The 21,444-nt window shown below is 44.2% G+C and overlaps 1 long non-coding RNA gene across 1 annotated transcript in view; it reads right to left on the bottom strand.

The window, feature by feature from the left end:
• Positions 1-5,242: 5,242 nt before the first annotated feature.
• The window catches only part of LOC132529718 (uncharacterized), a 32,135-nt gene continuing 15,933 nt past the window's right edge, over positions 5,243-21,444 (bottom strand). The window contains exons 3-5 of the long non-coding RNA XR_009543555.1: positions 18,995-19,268; positions 11,115-11,185; positions 5,243-5,360 (exon numbers count right to left, since the gene is read on the bottom strand). This is a non-coding gene — a long non-coding RNA (uncharacterized LOC132529718). The remainder of the gene's footprint in view (positions 5,361-11,114; positions 11,186-18,994; positions 19,269-21,444) is intronic.

The following is a 21,444-nucleotide window of genomic DNA, read 5'->3' on the forward strand; positions in this document are numbered from 1 at the left end:
AGAGACAGAAAATCTGAATAGACCAATAATGACTAATGATATTGAATCAGTAATCAAAACCTCCCAACAAAGAAAAGCCCAGTACCAGATGATCATTGGTAAATTCTACCAAACATTTACAGAAGGATTAATGTCAATCTTCTCAAATTCTTCCAAAAAACTGAAGAGGAGGGAACACTGCTAAATTCGTTTTATGAGGCCAGCATTACCCTGATACCAAAACCAGATAAGGACACTATAAGAAAAGAAAACTACAGGTCAATATCCTCGATAAATATAGATGCAAAAGTTCTCAACAAAATTTTAGTAAACTGAATTCAACAGCACATTAAAAGGATCCTGTATCATGATCAAGTGGGATTTATCCATGGGATGCAAGGATGTTTCAATATACACAAATCAATAAACATTATACACTACTTTAATAGAATAAAAATCATATGATCCTCTCGATAGATGCAGAAAAAGCACTTGACAAAATTCAACACCCTTTCATGATAAAAGCTCTCAACAAATGAGGTATAGAAACAACATCCCTCAACATAAAGGTCATATATGAAAAAATCCACAGCTAACATCATACTCAACTGTGAAAAGCTGAAAGCTTTTCCTCTAAAATCAGGAACAAGACAAGGGCAACCACTCTCACCATTGTTTTTCAACATAGTACTGGAAGTCCTAGCCAAAAGCAATCAGACAAGAAAAAGAAATAAAAGGCATCCAAACTGGAAAGAATAGCATAAAGTTATCTCTATCTGCAGATGACATGATCTTGTATATAGAAAACCCCAAAGACTCCACCAAAAAACTCTTAGAATAAATGAATTCAATAAACCTACAGGATACAAAATCAACATACAAAAATCAGTTGCATTTCTATACATTAACAATGAAATATCTGAAAGAGAAGAAAACAATCCCATTCAAAGTGGCAACAGGGGGCTTCCCTGGTGGCGCAGTGGTTGAGAGTCCCCCTGCCGATGCAGGGGACACGGGTTCGTGCCACGGTCCGGGAAGATCCCACATGCCACGGAGCGGCTGGGCCCATGAGCCATGGCCGCTGAGCCTGCGCGTCCGGAGCCTGTGCTCCGCAACAGGAGAGGCCACAACAGTGAGGCCCACGTACCACCAAAAAAAAAAAAAAAAAAAAAGAATCTGACCGAAGTAGCAACAGGGAAAGGCCCCACAGAATGAACTTTTATCAGTCTCAGCTGGTCTGTTTATCTAGCTTCCCTTGCCAAAAGATTGCTTTCGGCAATTGCATGGGAGTGTAATGCAATTATGATTGAAAAGATGTGAAGAAAAATTATGAGAAGCACTTCTGGGAAGTGATTCTTTGCTGTTAAGAAGTTACACAAGGGAGGGACTTTCTGTTTTTCCTGTCTTGAACATTGTTATCTACATGGATGCCTAAAACTGCAGAAGCCATGAGGAGAGCCATCCTAAGAGGACACCACTTTGAGGATGGGGGAGGCGAAAGGTGGAAAGAATTGGGTTCTTGCAGGAGGCATGGGGACCCTGATTGGAAGAACTCTGGAATTGTCCTATCTCACCTAACTTCCTGTTTTATGAGACAATAAATGTTCCTTGGGCTTCCCTGGTGGTGCAGTGGTTAAGAATCTGCCTGCTAATGCAAGGGACATGGGTTCGAGCCCTGGCCTGGGAGGATCCCACATGCCACGGAGCAACTAGGCCCGTGAGCCACAACTACTGAGCCTGCGCGTCTGGAGCCTGTGCTCCGCAACAAGAGAGGCCACGACAGTGAGAGGCCCACACACCGCGATGAAGAGTGGCCCCTGCTTGCCACAACTAGAGAAAGCCCTCGCACAGAAACGAAGACCCAACACAGCAAAAATAAATTAATTAATAAAAACTCCTATCCCCAACATCAATCAATCAATCAATCAATAAATGTTCCTTATGGTTCAAACTCCTTTCTGCCGGGTTTTCTGTTACTGTTAGTAGATGGGGGTTGGGGGGTGCCCAGAGAAAGAGAACCAGTCATGGCTTTCTTGACATAAGAGAAGCCGTTTTGTGATCTGAGCCTGGCCACAATGCTTGTCCTTGAGGAGGTCTCAGTAATTAATGACCTTTAGGGAACAAAGGAATGAAAAGCAGTCCAGAAACAATAGTTCAGCAATGAAACAGAATCCTAGTTCCTCCTCACAGGATATACATCACCATCTGATACACATCTTTGAGTTCTGCAGGAACTAAGGTCCCTACCTAGGTGGAGGATGGTAACTGCTTAATAAGACCCCAGTCTGGTCAGGACCTAAGGAATGATGACATTGACCTTTTCTGACCCTTATGACTTCAATCAGCTAAAGCTTGGACTCTGTCAACCTCTGCCCCAATTCAATGCTGAATTCTCCTCTGCTCAAGCCCCTTCCTGAATATGCATGTACCCTTAGCTTAAAATTTCCCCGGTGTTTTCCTTACTTGCTGCAAGTAATACTGTCTTCTCCTGAGCTTTTGCTCCGTTTTATCTCTTGGCTTGACACCCACCAAAAAATGAACCCAGTTTGGGGGTAACATTGCTTCTAGCCAAAATAAAATGAAGATAGATACATATAGATTGTGGTTCTGGTATTAACTTCTAATATTTAAGGACATTGTCTAAAGGAAGTAATTTTGTCATGAGCCAGTTTGGGTCCTCTTATTTGTCCAAACCTCTATGTAGTTCCTCTAAATGGTCACCCTAGCCATGGATCAAGCATCATATTAAAGAACTCCAGAAATTTAAGACTCACTGTCTTTTTTTTTTGTTTTTTTGTTTGTTTGTTTTTTGCCTTACGTGGGCCTCTCACTGTTGTGGCCTCTCCCGTTGCGGAGCACAGGCTCCAGACGCGCAGGCTCAGCGGCCGTGGCTCACGGGCCCAGCCGCTCCGCGGCATGTGGGATCTTCCCAGACCGGGGCAGGAACCTGTGTCCCCTGCATCAGCAGGCAGACTCTCAACCACTGCGCCACCAGGGAAGCCCAAGACTCACTGTCTTTGCTCTGAGTTTGCTGCTTTGACCCTTCCCTTCCCTCAATTCTTCCAGCTTGCCTTTGACTTCTTTTTTCAGTCTCCAGTATTCAACTTCCCCTCGTCTTCAGGCTTGACCGTGAGTCCTGCCTTCTCCATTACAGCTTACACTTCTCACTGGTTAAGACTAGGGGTCTCCCTGCACCTACATGGCCTCAGTAGGACTTAGGAAAATGTCCCCGTGATTTCCCCTCTCATCTCATATCTCACTTGGGTGATCTCAGGACTTTTGCTTCTCATCCTTTTTGGTTTGAATTTCCCTTCTGGGTTCTACAGTTACCATGTCTGCTTACTCAGACCAGAGGTTTTAACCAACTGCTATAACTCCTCATTCATGCTGAACTGACTCAATGTTCCCCCTGTTAAGTCTGAGTTGACTTCAACTCTATTTCCACGGAGGGTTGCTTCTTTTCAGTGTGCACTTTATGGAAAAAGCCAGCTGCAGCTGTTACCTGGGAAGAATTCTCCCTCTGTGCAGTTCTGCATGGTTACCTCTGCCCCTTCTCTGACAGACAGGAATTGCAATCTTACTATGGCTGTTTTTGATAGAAAGGGAAGCGCTCTCAGATTGCATGCTGTGCTGTTTGATGCTCCCAAACCCCTCCTCATTCCCAGGTTTAGCAATCAAGGCTTTTTCTGTTCAGTTTTTCAAGCCAACAATATGAAAGCTACATTAGGAGGTGAGAGGTATGCAAAAGTGTACACAAAGTTCCCTGCCCTTATTTTAGTAGGTGATGCCTGCCCACCTCGAAGGTCCGTTCCAGCTCTTAAATTCCATGTTTCCAAATAAGATAGTAAAATATTCAACTTTACAGATTGCTAAATTCTTGGACCAAAGCACGAGCCACCCCCAACATGCCTGATTGGATAACAATGCAAAGTACAATGTTATAACATGTGCAACGCATTGTCTTCCCTTTTTAAAAACTCATTTTGTGAAACCCCGTAATTGAATCAGGCTTGAACTTCCCGTGGCATAAAACCAAATAGAATTACACTGATGCTAAAAATGTAAATGTATCCCAGATACCACTGAATGATGTATTCATGGGAACATTCAAGTCTGAAGAGTTGTGTGCACACACTGTGATAATAAAGCAGAACCTGAAGATCAGGCATTTGAGATATAAACACTTATGGGAACATTTTTAATTCCCTGCTTTTTAAAAATTGTAAGACCACTTTTTTTTTTTTTGGCGGTACGCGGTCTCACTTCTGTGGCCTCTCCTGTCGCAAAGCACAGGCTCCGGACATGCAGGCCCAGTGGCCACGGTCCACAGGCCCAGCCGCTCCGCGGCATGCGGGATCTTCCTGGACCAGGGCACGAACCCACGTCCCCTGCATCAGCAGGCGGACTCTCAACCACTGCGCCACCAGAGAAGCCCGTAAGACCACTTTTGACCATGAGACCCTAGAATGTGGGACCTGGGACAATCCCTAAGAGATCATCGGTTCATTCTCCAGATGGTAAAAAGGATGCCTGGAAGGGTAAAGAGATACACTCAGGGGCACTCAAAGTACAAAGAGAGCCAGGTCCAGGTTTGGCTCAACACACCTGTATGAGGCTGCTACCTGGTGTCTATTGTTGCTCTAGGCATTGGCATCCAGAGGTGAAAAAGAACCACTGCTCTTGTCGTAGCCCCACATGTGCAGATGTCTAGATCAGTCCTTGTTCCACTTTCTCCCGCATTCTGAATAGACTCCTTGAGAAATAGGAAACTCTATATTTAGCAGCACATGCCAAGAAGCTTAGGAAAAAATAGAGGAATATTTCCCTGTCTCCCTAGTCTTGAGCCCTACTCCCTAAGCAGAGTCCTACACTGAGTTGCAGAGAGTCAGTTAGCTCTGTTTCTTTCGGCTTCATCTTCCTGCCTCTTACTGCATTGCAGAAACTCGTCTCTTATTATTCACGTATAACATCTCCGTGGACAGACCCAGCCCGGTGACATTTCAGTTTACTACAGTCTCCCTGTTTGATGGCAAGTTAGGGGGATATCTTTTGGAGAATGCACGTACAAAACACTTATTTGCCTTTTTTTTTTTTAAAAGAGGGTAGTCAATTTTCCAAGGAGGAAAATTGTGCAGCGTGACGCTTCTCCACCAGTGTGGAGATGCTGGCTCTGATCTTGGGGCCTGGGATCTCTCCTAGTGCTGTTGCCAGGCAGACTTGTTACTGACACACATTTCCTCCCCGATAAGTAGAGTTCTTCCCCCCTCCCAACTTCATTATGCCTGCAGCCGGAGCTCGGCTGCAGAGGGAGCCATGCCAGACACTCTGATTCACGTTCCTAAAATATCAGCCGGCCTGGGTATGCGAGCGATGTGGTAAATCTGGAAAACATAAATCAGATCGTTGGATGCTATATCTGCTCGTACACATAGGCTGCTGCAGCAGGCCACGGTGACATGCCCTCCAGCTTTGGGGGCTACAGCCAGGAGGAGGTAAAAGGACGTAGTTTCCAGACCTGGGAAAGGAGGGCAGCAGCTGACATGCAGAAGACGCTTTAAACATGCGGACATGCATCCCAGACACCAGACGTGAAGTGGAGCTCAGGCTCAGAGATTGTTGGGAGGGGCTGGAAAAGGATGCCTAAGGAGTGGCCCCGATGTTAGCACATCTTCCAGCGTAAAGGGCTTGTCGATGCCCTGCATTTGGACATCAGAGGGAAGGCTCCAGCTTTCCGAGGAACCCAGACAAGATGGAAAATCAAATATATAGAATCTGGAAGGTGGGAAACGTCCTTAAAGAACACTCTAGAGAAAGCCAACCAACAAGGCCCTTCCTTCAGTGAATAAAGTGCCTTCATTGAGCCACTTAATCATTTCAAATTCCGGAAAAGAAGGGCCTTGTCCATTTAGCGGAGTTCAGGCCATTCGATCCCAGGGCTTCTTGACCTGGGCCTGGGGACAGCTGGCTTGTCACAAATGGCAGTACTCCTCTGGGTCAGCAGTGCCAGGATTCCTAGTTCAAAAGTAGTTTTAGAATTGTATGAAAGTAAGGAGGGTTCATACCTTAGATTCCCAACCCTCAGTCACTGCTTTGCTAGGGTTAGGTCCTGCTATATCAGTGGGGCTCTGCCCTAAAATCAGATCAGGTTCCCTGGGGCTTTGTGCCTAAGGATGCAGGAGAATGTCTAGGAGTGAACAGGAGGCAGAGCTGGGATGAGATGGGAGGTGTCACCTAGGAGCAGCTGTGAGTGTAAATTAAAGGAAATGAAGGAGCAATCAGAGGCCCACCCGGAAGTGTCCAGGAGTTACATCTTGGGGAGTCAAGAGAGACCCATGAACAGACTAGACTACCAGGTGGTAGGGCCAACGGCTCCACTTGACATTATGGTATCAGATGAGTGAGCCCAGCTCACCTGTCTCCAGGTGTTCAGGTGAATGAGACCATCCATGTGCAACAAGGTGAGATACTGAGAAATTAATCATAGCTTATCTTTTGTGCCATTCTGACCTATCAGCGAACACGATGGAAAGATAATTTCCCCCTTTCCTTTCCAGGAAAGGCAGCCAGGGCTTTGTGTTCCCAGACCTGGGTATCCTGACCCCAGGCAGGGAATTTCCAGCTCTTTGTGAGTCAGGCCCACCTGGGGAATTAAGGAGGCTTCCAAGAAGGGAAGAGGGTAGAGGTTTAGGTGCTGTTTGGGTAAGAGAGTCAAGGTCTGACCCCAGGTAGGTGATAGAATCCTGGGAATTTGGAAAATGAGATGGGGTACCTTTGTAGGATTCTCCACATGGCCCGTCCCCTATACTTTGTGCTCCTGCCGTGGCCAGATGAGACTTGGCTGTGGGCGCTCATGGATCCTGGACACTTCTGTGGCCTTGGGAGCAGGGTTAAAGTTCCTCTTAGGGAAGCCTGGGGATGCAGAGAAGAGCCGTAAAGGCCATCTTTGTGGTTGCCGGAAATAGAAGTGCCCAACAGAAGGCAGGGACCAGCACGTGGCAGAGGATTCAAACAGCAGAGACAGCTGCAGTGACAAGAGTGACCCACACCGATTGACAATAAACCGGTGAATGAGTTGACCTTGATGATCTTCCAGGTCCAAGACATGTAATTCTACACGCCCTCTGTCTCTTCCTCGCAAGCTGATTCCCCCCCACCAATCCCACGACTCAGAATGACTGACACAGCACCCACGGATTTCCAGCACACCAGCACGCTCTGTTCTCCCCCTGCCGGGGCCAAGGCACTGGTTGTACAGCTGTGCGCCATTTGCACTCCACTGCCCCACGCAAGTCCATGTGTGTGGGTACTGGGGGGAGACGTGTTGCAGAACGGCCAAGTCCAAGATGCCGACAAGAAACGTTACATAAGCTTTTGCAGTTAATGAAAAGCACTTCTACTCCATTCCTTGTCAGACTGCAAAACCAACAGCTGCACGCAATCAGGCACCAACATGCAGGGAGCCATTTCCCTGTTTACACAGGAAGCTCCAGCATGCTCCATGTCCCTCCAGAATCACACCACCGAGCCAGCCAAGGTCTCAGCTCTGGTCCTGACACATGGCTGGCTTGGATTTTGCTTTCTGAGTTCAGCCCACATCCTGGGTCATCTCCCCAGGAAAGACAACGCTGCCACGTCCAGGCCTGAGCTTGCCCCCCTGCTGGCATTCAGCCAGGTGTGTTCAGGGTCCCGTGATGCCCTAAGACTGGGGTCACTGATTTCCTCCTGTCCCAGGGCTGTCCCCCATCTCTATGTCACTTTCCAGTGTGCCCTCCATGTTCATCCCATCTTTTTCATTAGTAAATTCGCAAGGGTTTTTCCAAGTCCAGTTTAAACACCTCTTTCTCTGAAAAGCCTCTTTAACTACCCAGGCAGAATTCACTGCTTGTATCCTTACACTTGGCCACTATTGCATTTCCCTGCGGATTGTAGTTAATTGTTTACCTGTCTTTCCCACTTATTAGATGGCAAATCCTTGGAGAAGAGAAGCCATATCTTATTAAACCCCTGAGCCTTATGTAATACTGGTAAAACGAGTATTTCTTCTTTTTTACAAATTCATATAAAAAGGCATACTGTGTAGGTGGAAAGCCCAAACTAGGGAAATATCTGGTTTTCAAAAGAGATCACAAGCTATCCAAGTCAAAAATTCTTGTAAAATTGTCTATGGAAAGATAAATTCTTTTTTTAAAAAAATTATGAAAAATATAACATAACATAAAATTTACCATGTTAACCATTTTTAAGTGTACAGTTCAGTGGCATTAAGTACATTTACATTGTTGTGCAACCGTCACCACTACCCATCTCTAGAACATTTTCACCTTTCCCATCTAAAACTCTCTACCCATTAAACACTAACACCCCATCCCTGCTTCCCCTAGCCCTGGCAACCACCATATTACTTTCTGTCTCTGTGAATTTGACCACTATACGTACTCATATAAGTGGAATTATACAATATTTGTCTTTTTGTGACTCCTTATTTCTCTTGGCATAATTCCTCAAGGTTCATCCGTGTGCATGTGTCAGAAGTTCCTTCCTTTTAAAGCTGAATAATATTTCATCATACGTATATGCCACATTTCATTTATTCATTCGTTGATGGACACGTGGGTTGCTTTCATCTCTTGGATATTGTGAATAATGCTGCTATGAACATGGCTGTACAATTATCTCTTCAAGACCCTGCTTTCAGTTCTTTGGGGTATAAACCCAGAAGTGGAATTGCTGGATCATATGATAATCCTATATTTAATTTTTTGAGAAACCGCCATACTGTTTTCCAGAGTGGCAGCACCATTTTACATTGCCACCAACATGCACAAGGGTTCTAATTTCTCTGCATCCTTGCCAACACTTGTTATTTTCTGTTGTGTTTTTTTTTCCGTAATTGCCCTCCTAATGGGTATGAAGTGGTATCTCATTGTGGTTTTGATTGGCATTTCCCTACTGATAAGTAAAATTGAGCAAAAGACAATTTCCTTTACTATTTTCTTTCAGATTAAAGAACTACATCATGTACTTTAGAAAATTTGAAAGATCGGAAAACAGAAATTAAAGTACAGGAACACGCAAGAGGAAAAAACCACTTGCAATCCAGTTACCTAGAGATAAACACTGTTAACATCCTTCCAGTCTTTCTTTCTATGTAAATGAATTTTTATGGCAAAAATTCATTTCCTTATTTAGCAACTCCCCACCTAGCCCTGCCCCAAGAAGAGACCTTTTTTGTTCAGGGAATGATCTGCTAAGTTCCCTGAGGGGTATGCTGGAGGTAAAAATATCTTGTTTGGTTTTAGGCTTAATATCAGGTTTTTGCTTTGCTGAGTGGACATGTAACAAATGGCAAGAGCCAACTGCTCAATGAGGACACTTTTAGGGGCTGGAGATGGCAAAAGGGAAGCATGTGGCCGAGAAGAGGAACAAGTGAGGTGAGTGTGCTACAAGGGAAGAGAATTTTGGAGCAAAGAACAGATATCCATGGAGGAATTTGATTACATTTCTGTCTTCCTCCAAGAACTTCAGTGACATCCATATTGCTCATCAGGGGATGGTGGGGTGGGTTTGCTATAGAGAACATCATGAACGTACCAACATGGCTGGAAAAGAACAAACGCAGAGCCTTGCCACAGGGCTGGAACAGAAAGAAACATAGCTTACGCTATGTGGGACCTTAGAACCTTAGAGATTGGGACCTTAGAAAACCTGGGTTCATACTATGCACAATGCTCTGTTGGCATTTTCCCATGTATTTAAGAGTCTCCTAAAGTATTCTATCTAGGCCAAGACTAGGAACTAGTTACCAAAAATCCACTTCCTCTTCCTGGGTTCCTTTGCAGTTAGATGTGCCCATGTGACTAGTTTTTGCCAAGGGAGGTGTAAAGAGTTTGTCCCATTTCTAGGCCAAGGCTTTTTTTTGTGTGTCTGTGGTACACGGGCCTCTCACTGCTGTGGCCTCTCCCGTTGAGGAGCACAGGCTCCGGACGCACAGGCTCAGCGGCCATGGCTCACGGGCCCAGCCGCTCTGCGGCATGTGGGATCCTCCCGGACCGGGGCATGAACCCGTGTCCCCTGCATCGGCAGGTGGACTCTCAACCACTGTGCCACCAGGGAAGCCCTAGGCCAAGGCTTTTAAAAAGCAGTGGTGCCCACCTCATCCTCCTTTCCCTTCCGCCAGCTTGATAAGGGTGATGACAAGGCCCTAAGCGACGGGGGAGCCAAAAGATGGAAGGAACCTAGGTTCCTGAAAAACCAATGAAACCATGCAGAAGAAAGCCAGCTGCTGACCAGGAACACTTGTTTCCCATTGTTATGTGACTGTCATTTCTATTTATAACAGCCTAGTCTGTCCTGGCTGATATATCATCATCGAATGCAATTTAATTATACAGTACTCTATTGTTAGATGGCTAGACTGGATAAACTGCATTTTGAGGTGTAATATTGTGTTTTAGTTCCACTGCCCAGTAGTCGGGTGTATCAGATAAAAGGGTTTTGGCTACAAGTAACAGAAAACCTAATTGGAATTCACAAACAAGAAGGGATTTATCGGCTAACTGGGAGCATAGAGGTAAATGGACTGTACTGATGGCTACAATGATGTGAAGACTCAGTTTCTTTCTACCTCTCTTCTTCTTTTTTTTTTTTTTTTTTTTTTTTTTTGCGGTACGCGGGCCTCTCACTGCTGTGGCCTCTCCCGTTGCGGAGCACAGGCTCCGGACGCGCAGGCTCAGTAGCCATGGCTCACGGGCCCGGCCGCTCCGCGGCATGTGGGATCTTCCCGGACCGGGGCACGAACCCATGTCCCCTGCATCGGCAGTCGGACTCTCAACCACTGTGCCACCAGGGAAGCCCTACCTCTCTTCTTTTTTATACCCAATGTTCGTTCTAACTTCCTGATGATTGTAGAAGGATTTCACGCTCTCTTGTTCTCACGTGACAGGAGAGTTTGTCTCTCACAATCAACCAACAGCAGCTCAAAGCTTTGCACTGACTGGCTCATCCCTGAACCAAACCTTGTGACCATGACAACTGGATTTCCAGTAGCGGAGACCAATCAGGGCTATCTTCTGGAGCTGAGAGTAGGTTTGGTCCCACCCAGCAATGGCTAGATGGCTGCCACCAGTGGTGCTTACCTTTATGCAGAGATGGAGAAACTGCGTTGCTCAGATATACAAAGGAGAAAGTCACTTGATTCCAGCTTTCCCTGAAACAAAGAAAGTTTCGGGAGATGCTAAATAAAAGTGAAGTAATTTCCCCCTTCTATGCATTGAAATATGTCTTTGGAAAAATTACTTTCTGCAAAAAAGATAAGAAAGATGGAAATGGTGAAAGAAGTAGATGATTTAAAGACAAGGACACAGAGTCAACAACCTGGGGAAAATTAAATGACTTGGAAATGAAGTCCGGATATTTGAGAAAGAATATTTTATATGAGACACTCTCATGGTGGGATGGTACAAAACAGAATTTAAGGAAAGGACAGTGGTATATCTGGATGTCATGTGTGGGAAATTAAAGCTCAAATCTCTTTCTCGGCTGGTTCTCTCTCTGCTATTGGAATACCTTGCACATTTATGCACATTGAGCGTGACTGTCAAGGACACTGTCTGTATGCTATATTCAGGCTAGTTATGCTGACCTCAGCCTTTCCTCCAAACAGTATAAATTCATTTTCCTGGAAATCATGGAAAGGACTAGAAACAGAAGAGAGGTAGGTAGGTAAAGGCTTTTCTTCCTATACTGCATCACTCTTTACCTCTAAGACAGGAATTAGATAGGTTTTACTTGTTGGTTCACAGAGGAATTGGACCAATTATTTTTATGCACACAAAAATAATTCCTTTCAGCACAGATGCTCATTGATTGACTTAAAAACCCCCAGTGTGTAAAACCTGCACAAACAAAAGGCATGCAAAGAGATCTGCTATAATAAGATTAAGTTCAAATGGCAAGGCAGGTGTTGAATTGAAAATTAACTGGCAATGTCAACCACAAAATGGTCTAACTCACCTTCTCTACAGAAGCAAGGGAGCCTGCTCTGTTTGTTTTTCTGCCTTACTCCCTCCCCAATGCAATTCTCATATTTCCAATGCAATCCTCAAAATCCAACTCATCTTCCACTTCCTCCGTGGAATCTTCCTGAACTACAACAGCCTCTATCTCCAGACTCCCTGGCACTCACTGAAAAGGTACTAAAGAATAGGGGTTAAAAGCTCAGACTGTGATGTCAGCCCTGCGATCAACCTAGATCCTCAGTCCACTAGCTGTGTGACCTGGGGCTCATCCGCTCTGAGCCTCAGTTTCCTTGTCTGAAAAATGGGACCAAGAGGGTGACTGTAAGAATAAAATGAGATAGTGCATGCAATGAGATAATGCCTGGAGCAGGAACTCAAACAGGGACTTTAAATGTCAACATATTGTTCAAAAGTGCACCACTAGTCAGGACTTCCTGTTTGATGGCGGGTCAAACGGAAATTTGGATCTTGAAGCAATTTAGAAATGGGCCAAACTCACTTAGGAAAATTGTTTTTTTGAGATTGTAATGAGGTTTGGGGGAAGAGGCAACGTTTAACAGATTCTCCATCACCTAAAAAAATGAGTGAACCAATGAGCCATTACAAAGGATCATTATGAATTTGTTCACTGAAACAAACCTGTAAGGCCCTGGATTGAGCAACACAGCTAACCAGCACTTAAAGTGGTGAAAGTTTCTTTCTTTTTCTTTTTCACAGATGTCTACTGCTTGTGTGAGCAGCTTTTGACAGGAAAGAGCTCTCTGCAGGAGGCATCCTTTTGTCTTGTCACGAACCTTAAACCAGGCACCCCCATGCTCCACTCATCTCCGGCCCTAGCACCCCTTTCAAATCTTTTGATCACCCAATACCTTGCCTAATTTGTTGGTTCTTTCTGTAGATCAAAGAAATAGAAATGAAGAATAAGTAATTGTCAGATGACCAGATCTCTTCCCTAGTTTCCCCTTCAGTAATCCTGCGGAACAAACTGTGTGAACAAGATAGCACAGAAAGAAAAAGCACAAGAAGTCGACAAGCCTGCAGGCAGTGGGGGATGGCAACGACTCTGATCGCCTGCAGGCAGTGGGGATGGCAACGACTCTGATCCCCTATCTCAACGATGAACCGATATTACTTCCCTTTTTCCCTTTAAAAACTTTCGTGGCTGAGCAGAATCTTCGGAGATGCTTTTCTAGGACACTGAGTCCACCATCTCCCCAGATTGCGAGCATTCTGATTAAAAGCAACTTTCCTTTCTACCAACATCTCTTTCTCGGGTATTGATTTTCGAGCGGCGAGCAGCCAGACCTGATTCGGTAACACTTATTCACGTCCAGTGGTGAGAGAATGGGCCACAGCACGGTATAAAGCAGCACCAGAGCTCTGGCCCAGTTCCCCCCCAGGCCTGATCTTGGGAAAGTTACGTACTCCCTCCCAAGTAACAGTTTCCTCATCTATGAAATAGGAATAAAATTCTCCCTGTATCAAATGGTTTCTGTGATAATTAAACAAGTCAATTCATGCAAAGAACTCAGTTTAGTATCTGACACAATATATATTCAATAAATGTACGGAATTATGGTAAAAATAACTATCCCACAATTCAGATTTCTTACTACTTTTCTTTAGCATTGTCTTCAAATGTGGACTCATTTGTTTAAGCACACCTTTACGTGAAACTTGGAGTCAGCACTTTGCTGTTTTATGGAATTTGCATTTTTTAACCAATAAATCTTTTGAACAGTGCTCTGTGAATATCAAGAATGATAATGATAAGGGTTGTTACAGAAAATCCATGTAAGAGATGGGAGAACTAGACCCATAGATGAGGGAGGTTGGTATGATCTATAATTACTTATTTGAAAAATCAGCTCCTCTCCCAAATTGAGTTGATTTCCTACCATCAGCAAGACATGCTTCAAATTCTTCTTGGACAAGAAAATTTCTAAAAATCTTATACCTAACCAAATCATCTATGCCCTTGAACTAAATCTGGGAAACTCTGGGTTATGATATTATGCACCTAATAGTAGCAATGAGCTTAAAGTAATTCTCCATAGAGAGATTTACAGAAAGGCTGTTCTTTGTATATATTCTGAGATGATGTCACTGTCTCACTTTCATTGGGAGGGGGCCAGGAATTGTGATAGGGCTGGGGCCCAGCAATGACGGCTGGCTCCTCTCACCTGGACCCTTTGAGAACAATGACCCTTTTGTGAGTTATCAGGCCTTTCTTCTGGTGAAAGGAAGAACAGACACTTGACCTACAGGTGCCTAATTGTAAGAAGGCTCTAACTACCAAGGCTAAAGGCCACAGACAGGCACTGGCCAGCCACTGAGGATGCACTGAGCCAGACAGGCATGGCCACTACCCTCCTGGAGCTTACACTCTAGTGGGAAAGACAGCAAATACATGATGGGCAAACATAATTACAACTGTAATGAACCCCACGATATACAGAGAAGCACTGGATTTTATACTGGGACTTAATGGAAAGGGGAGAGGGGAGGTTAGGCATGAAATTGCAAACACAACTTTTATATCAAAACGAGCATAGATACATGACGTAGAACACAAACTTGCTTCAGTGTTAGAGGTAAAGGTGGAGACGGCAGAGAAATCGCATTTGCCTGGAGTGGGACTGGCTATGTCTCATCCTCTCCTGAGTTCTGTGTTGAGGCTTCCAGCCTCAAGGGGTGGCTGAGTAGGAAGAGTTTGAGAAACCCTGGCTGGGGCACAGTGGGCTTGGGCTCCAGGGGTGAAGCCATCTAAAGACATGAGAAAACACCTTCTGGCTGGTGGGGGGCAGCCCAGGGCCAGGTGATCCCTGGCCCAGATTGGCAGCCAGCAACTCCTTTACCTGCTGTGGCATTCTCCAAATTCATCACGAAGCTTTCAGTGTTGTCTCCTCAGCCCAGGAAGCCCCTCTTGTTTTAAGTTATCATCTAATCTTCCATCAGGGTGTAGATGAAACTGTTTGTCTTGGGACAGGAAGGAGCAAGTGGGGCATGCGGTGGTGGGAGAGGAGAGAAAGAGAGGAGACGGACCTCTGACTCACTCCCCTTTCCTACCGCACTCTGTTCTCTTTCTTTAGGCAATTGTCAACTCATCTGCTAATTATCTAAGTCCACCCCCTGGGACACAGTAGGCTCAAAGCATCTGCCGTATGATGTCAACCATCCTCTGAATACTACCTGCACTCCTGTACTCCCCCCACCAGCACCTTTAAACTCCTCTGATTAGACCAGCATGAGGCATTTCTGAGGTGTGGAGAAGGGCCACTCAGATTGCCATGGGACGATAAGCCACTGGTGGTGAGAAATGGACTCACAGAAGGCAGCCTTCTCTCTCACACAACGTGTGGGATGGAAACGCTTGGAAAAGTCTCACCTGCTCCCGCCCCCAAGGTGGTACCAGTTGCAGGAGAATCTCCAGAACCAGGAAAGCTCACGGCACAGTAGGACCTGAATGTGTCCAGGGACTCAGCCCAGAACTACTGAATCCTTGAATTCTTGAACACCGTCAGACCCAAACAGGCCCTGCGTAAAACATACTAAAGGATAACTGAGAAATTAAAACAACCCTTTAAAAACTTTAATAATTCTATTACTACAGGACTCTAGTTATTTGTAATGGCCTTTCACTTTCTTAGATCCCTTTGAGATAGGCTGGGACCTGGCACCTGGGACCCTTTACTGGAGTGCTTACACCTGGACTAATGTCTCCTGCAGCAACAGAATACAAAGAAACTATAAGGGACTAAAAATAACTGCATGCATGCGCAGTTGGGACAAATGATGAGCAATAAGATACAAAAAAGCCACAAACCAAATGCCATTTCTTAGGTGTGGGGAGCAAAAGCAGGGCACTGCCCATGATCCCTGCACACAGCAGCACCAAGGGGGTGGGCAGATCACTTAAGCCACCCCTCCAGCTTGACCCACAGATCCACCCCTACCCTCACCCCATTTAAGGAACCAGCCCGCCGTCCTCGGAGAGCAAGCAAGGGAACCTGTTACTTGTTTTCACTCCCAATAAAGCCTTGCCTGAATTCCTAGTCTGGCCTGTTATCAATTTCTATTGATTAAAGAGTCCCAGGACCCGGTGTTCCCTGGTGGCGCAGTGGTTGACAGTCCGCCTGCCGATGCAGGGGACACGGGTTCGTGCCCGGGTCTGAGAAGATCCCACATGCCATGGAGCGGCTGGGCCCGTGAGCCATGGCCGCTGAGCCTGCACGTCCGGAGCCTGTGCTCTGCAACGGGAGAGGCCACAACAGTGAGAGGCCCGCGTACCGCAAAAAAAAAAAGAGTCCAAGGACCCAAGTCAGTAACACCTTGACGTGCATCATTAGCAGTTGTCTGGCTATCAGGATCGCTCGTCACACATAAGAAAGTTTTTACGTTTGTGAGAATAATTACAATGTGCAGGGAATGCCTGTGTTGATCCATGGATGCTGTAATTAACCTCATGCTCCCTGAGATTTGCACACCTGTATACCAGCTCCACCATAAAATCTGATGCCTTAAGATACAGAATACTTTTTTTTTAATGCTGAGAATTTAATTCATGGTACATTTCAAACCAGTTGGAGAAAGAAGGAAATACCCAATAAATGGTATTGGGTTGATACGCTACCTGCTTCAGGGCAGAGAAAAGGTAGCCTAGCCTTCTCTACCCCACCTCACATCTTATCCAATAATTAATTCCTTATGATTAAAGAGCTAAACAAAAAACAAAACTAACAACTTAAAAATATCTGTATATATAGGATAATTTCAAAAAGAAATCCTGAGTTAGGAAAAGCCTTCTTAAAGCAAGACTTCAAATCCAGAAATATTAAATAAAAATAACTGAGATTTGATTACATGAAAATGGCGAACTGTGCAGTCAAAAAAATGCCATGAACAAAATGAAAAACAATGGCACAGCAACAGTGGAAAAGAGTATGAAGTTTCCTCAAAACATTAAAACTAGAACTATCCTATAATCCAGCAATTCCACTTCTGGGTATATATTTAAGTGAAATGAAATTACTATCTCCAAGAGATATCCACACTCCCATGGTCACTGCAGCATTACTCACAAGAGCTAAGAGTTGGAAATAACCTAAGTTTGTTTGAGGGATGAATGCATAAAGAAAATATGATATATATATATTCTTCTGCCATAAAAACAAGAAGGAAATCCTGCCATTTGCAAAAACATGGGTGGACCTTGAGGGCATTATGCTAAGTGAAATAAGTCAGACAGAGAAAGACAAATACTGGATGATCTCACTTATATGTAGGATCTTAAAAAGCCAAACTCATAGAAACAGTGGGACGGTGATGGCCGGGGCAAATGTGGATGTGGGGAGATGTTGATCAAAGGCTGCAAACTCCAGTTACAAGATGAATAAGCTCTGTGGACCTCACGTACAGCATGGTGACTATAGGTAACAATACTGTATTGTACACTTGAAAGCTGCTAAGAGAGTAGATCTTAAATGTTCTTACCACACACATACACATGTAAGATATTTTCATGAGGTGACGGATTGTGATGAACATTTTTCAATATATTACATATTGAGTCATCACATTGTACATCATAAACCTACACAACGTTATATGCCAATTATATCTCAGTAAAGTTGGGGAAAAAAAGCCAAAAACAAAATTAAAAACTAAATGGCCAAACTGGACGCAAATAAAGATACACCTCACAAGCTGCCTCCCTAGCAATCTTTTCTCAGTAGAATCCCTCTTTATCAACACTCAGATTTCATAAAGCATACATACCTCTCCAATGTAACATGTTTAGGGACTAGATTTATATAGAAAACTTTATTTGTACATCTCCCAAACTCAAGATAACATTTTAAACAAAGTAATATATTTATGGTGGAGGGGGCAGGAATTCTTTAGTTACTTTCCAAATATAACTGGAGGAATTTCAGAATCATATGCAGATGTTTTGAAGAGGGCGGAATGTCAACAAAGGGATGTGAGTCAGATGTTGACGGTGCTGAGAGGCTGTGTGACTGCACACATGCAAATGTCTGTTAAAAGTCAGAGTCACTGTGTGGTCAACAGGAAGCAATGTTTTCTACATCTGACATACTAAGTCATTTGTTACGTTTACTGACTTTCTCTTTGTTTTAGGAAACTGGTTGGTAGTGATGGATTAGCAAAAAAGGGGCTACTGGTTAATATTTTCACTCTGTGTCTGGCTTTTAGGAAGGTTCCTGATGGTAAATGAAAGATACTCATATTCACAAGCAGTAGTACAAAGGATTAATATTGAGAAAAACTATAATTCTACATATTCAAATGTGAAAGAATAAACAACCACTAGAGAATGGGTGGAGAAGGGAAACAGACAACTCACAGAAGAAAAAAACTGTGAAATTAGCCAACAAATACAAACGACACTCGACCTCACCAACAAACAAGAAAATGCACTCTATGCATTAAAACAATGAAGAACCATTTTAAAAATTTATCAGATCAACAAAAAGAAAAGGTTTAATAATATTAAGAGTTGTTGAGGATTTGGGAAATCAGGCATATTGCTGATGTCTGTGTACACTGATGAGGCATTTTTCCAGGCAAATTGGTGGTATCTATTAGAAATGCTCTATTTTAACAATTAATTTCTAGAAACCTATTATTCAGAAATACACATGTGCACAGACATATGCATAAGGATAAATATCACATTATTTGTAATAGAAAAAAATTTTGAAAAGATCCAAAAGTACACCAAGAATTTAAATATATTATGGCATGAAATGCCATATAGTTGTTAGAAGGAGTGGGGTAGGCTTATATGTACTGATATGAAAAGGTCTCTGAGGTAGATTAAATGAACAGAGCAAGCTGCAGAACAACATGTGAATATTCTACATTTATGTGCATACATATATATTCACACATACACACACACACACACACACACACACACACACACTCTTAGGCAAATACATAAGAAAGGGGACTGAGGTGCTGAGAGCAGTTACCTCTGGGAGGGAAGTTGTCCTAGGAGGAGGTAGTGGGAGATGTCTTCTTGTTCACCAAACTTTCCAGTTTCTTTCCCAGCTGCGCTCCTCTCTGTAGGATATATCGCCACACTGTTGACCTTGGGAATGGCCATGTGACTTGCTTTGGCCAAAGAGATGTTGATCACTTTTGTGCTAAGTTGTAGAAGTCAGGGCCTCATTTGTCTTGTCTTTTTCTTTCTGCCAGATTGACAGTGTTCCAGATAGAGGCTAGGTTTTTCCATCAGCTTTGGTTCTGGTGTGAAAAAGGCAATAAGCAGAGCTTGTAGCCAACTCGTGATAAACATGTAGTGTGAACAAGAAATAAACATTTGTTGCTATAAGCCACTGAGATTTGGGGGGGTGTTTGTTACATGGCCTACTCTGACTGATACAAATAAAGGAAGACTTCTACACGTTTTGTGTACTTCTCAACTATATAAGCATTTTGCAATATATATATACACTCATATATTACTTGTATAATAAACTAATTTTTTTAATAGTTTAATTATTTTAACATTATTTATTTATTCATTTTTGGCTGCGTTGGGTTTTCGTTGCTGTGAGCGGGCTTTGTCTAGTTGTAGTGAGCGGGGGCTACTCTTCGTTGTGGTGCGCAGGTTTCTCATTGCAGTGGCTTCTCTTGTGGTGGAGCATGGGCTCTAGGCATGTGGGCTTCAGTAGTTGTGGCACGCGGGCTCAGTAGTTGTGGCTCGCAGGCTCTAGAACACAGGCTCTGTAGTTGTGGCGCACAGAATTAGTTGCTCCACAGCATGTGGGATCTGCCCAGAGCAGGGCTCGAACCTGTGTCCCCTGCATTGGCAGGTGGACTCTTAACCACTGTGCCACCGGGGAAGTCCATAATAAACTAATTTCTAAAAATTGACATCTTTGCAAAATTACAAATGACTATATGTCAAGGACCTTTGAGATTGTTGACAAATAGAGACTGCAAAGCTAAATCCTGGAATTCCAAGGGCAATTGAAGTGCCTGACTGAGACCTGCAGGCCAACATACCATGGCTACAACCTGAAATGCTGGGAAAAAGTAGAAGGTGTGTTTTATCAAACCAGTGGCCAAGAAATACAGTGGTTAAGTGGATATGTGAGAATTCTTCTTGTGTACATTAGTTGGGGAAGTCAGGGCAGTAAACATTCTACCCCCCAACCACAATGACAAAGGGCATCCAAATACATGGTGGGACCACAGTGGTTGCTTTCATAGATATTGGGAAACATCGTTCTTCCATAGCAGGGATTGAGTGGCAATTACCGCTGACTCACAGCTGTCTGAATGTATCAGTCCCATCAGATGTGTCCAGAACACAAAGAATTTGAGAACTACCAACCCAGGAAATAGAGCAGGTAATTGCATGTAGACTCTTATTTCCTGATGGGGCTGATGTCCCATGCTAAAATTCCAGACTTAGTCATTGATTGCACACCTCCTGTGTCAGGCACTGTCATTGCCGTCAGCCATGCACACAATCTTAGCTCTCAAACTCACAGCTCAGATCAATAACACATACCCTGAGGCAGGGATAACAGTAATAGCAGTAGCAACCCTTTCTTAAGGGGGTAGCAGTTTCCAAGCATTGTGCCAGGTATATATTATTTCTAATTAAAAAAAAAAATCCTGCATAATTATGCCTACTTTTTTGAATGAAGAAACTGAGGTGGAGAGAAATTAATGAACCTCCTTCAGTTCTGAGAACCCCTAGGTAAGGATCCATCTCAAGTTCCTTTTGTTGTCTAAACAAGTCACCTCCTCTGCAAAGGGATGATTGATAATAGCATCAAAGCGGGAGTGACTGAGCCTTGAATCAGAACTTTAACCTAGAGAGCAGGGCGCAGAGACCCAGCTTTTTGTCTATGCTATCTGCAGAGGGCGATTCAGAGCCTGGCTAGCGGCCAGCCTGGTGATCTGACTTAGGTTAGCTATGGTTAGCATTCCCCCCATCTCTGCCCTCACCCCCTCCTTCTTCTAGTGCTGGAAGTAAACATCTGCCTTGCTCAGGGCATGAGGGTGGGAGTAAAGAAAGTCCTCACAACAGCAACAGTCCTTTGCTGTTGTGCAAAGAATTCTAGAAGATGCAGATCTGAGTTGTGGCAGCACGAGAGGCCCCAAGGTGCAACCCCTCAAGTCCCTTCCATGGCTGAGGCTGGGGAATCAGTCCCATGTATTTGCTATCAGCTCAGTACTCTGTTTAACTTTCTTCCTGGTGAAGCACTCAGCACAGAGAAATACCCTAGGAGATCTAACTCAGAGCTGTTCTTGGTTTCTTAAGGAAATTTAACCTAAACAAGGAGGTGGCAGGGCTCTCAGCCCCGGGACTGTAACCATGTGGGACTCATCTTCCCACCCAACGGGGGAGCAGAGAACAGTGAGTAGAGGACGGTTCACCAAAGAGCCTGAAAGCTCCCGAGCA

The sequence above is a fragment of the Lagenorhynchus albirostris genome, chromosome 1 (assembly GCF_949774975.1).
Source record: "Lagenorhynchus albirostris chromosome 1, mLagAlb1.1, whole genome shotgun sequence".
NCBI classification, from domain to species: Eukaryota; Metazoa; Chordata; class Mammalia; order Artiodactyla; family Delphinidae; genus Lagenorhynchus; species Lagenorhynchus albirostris.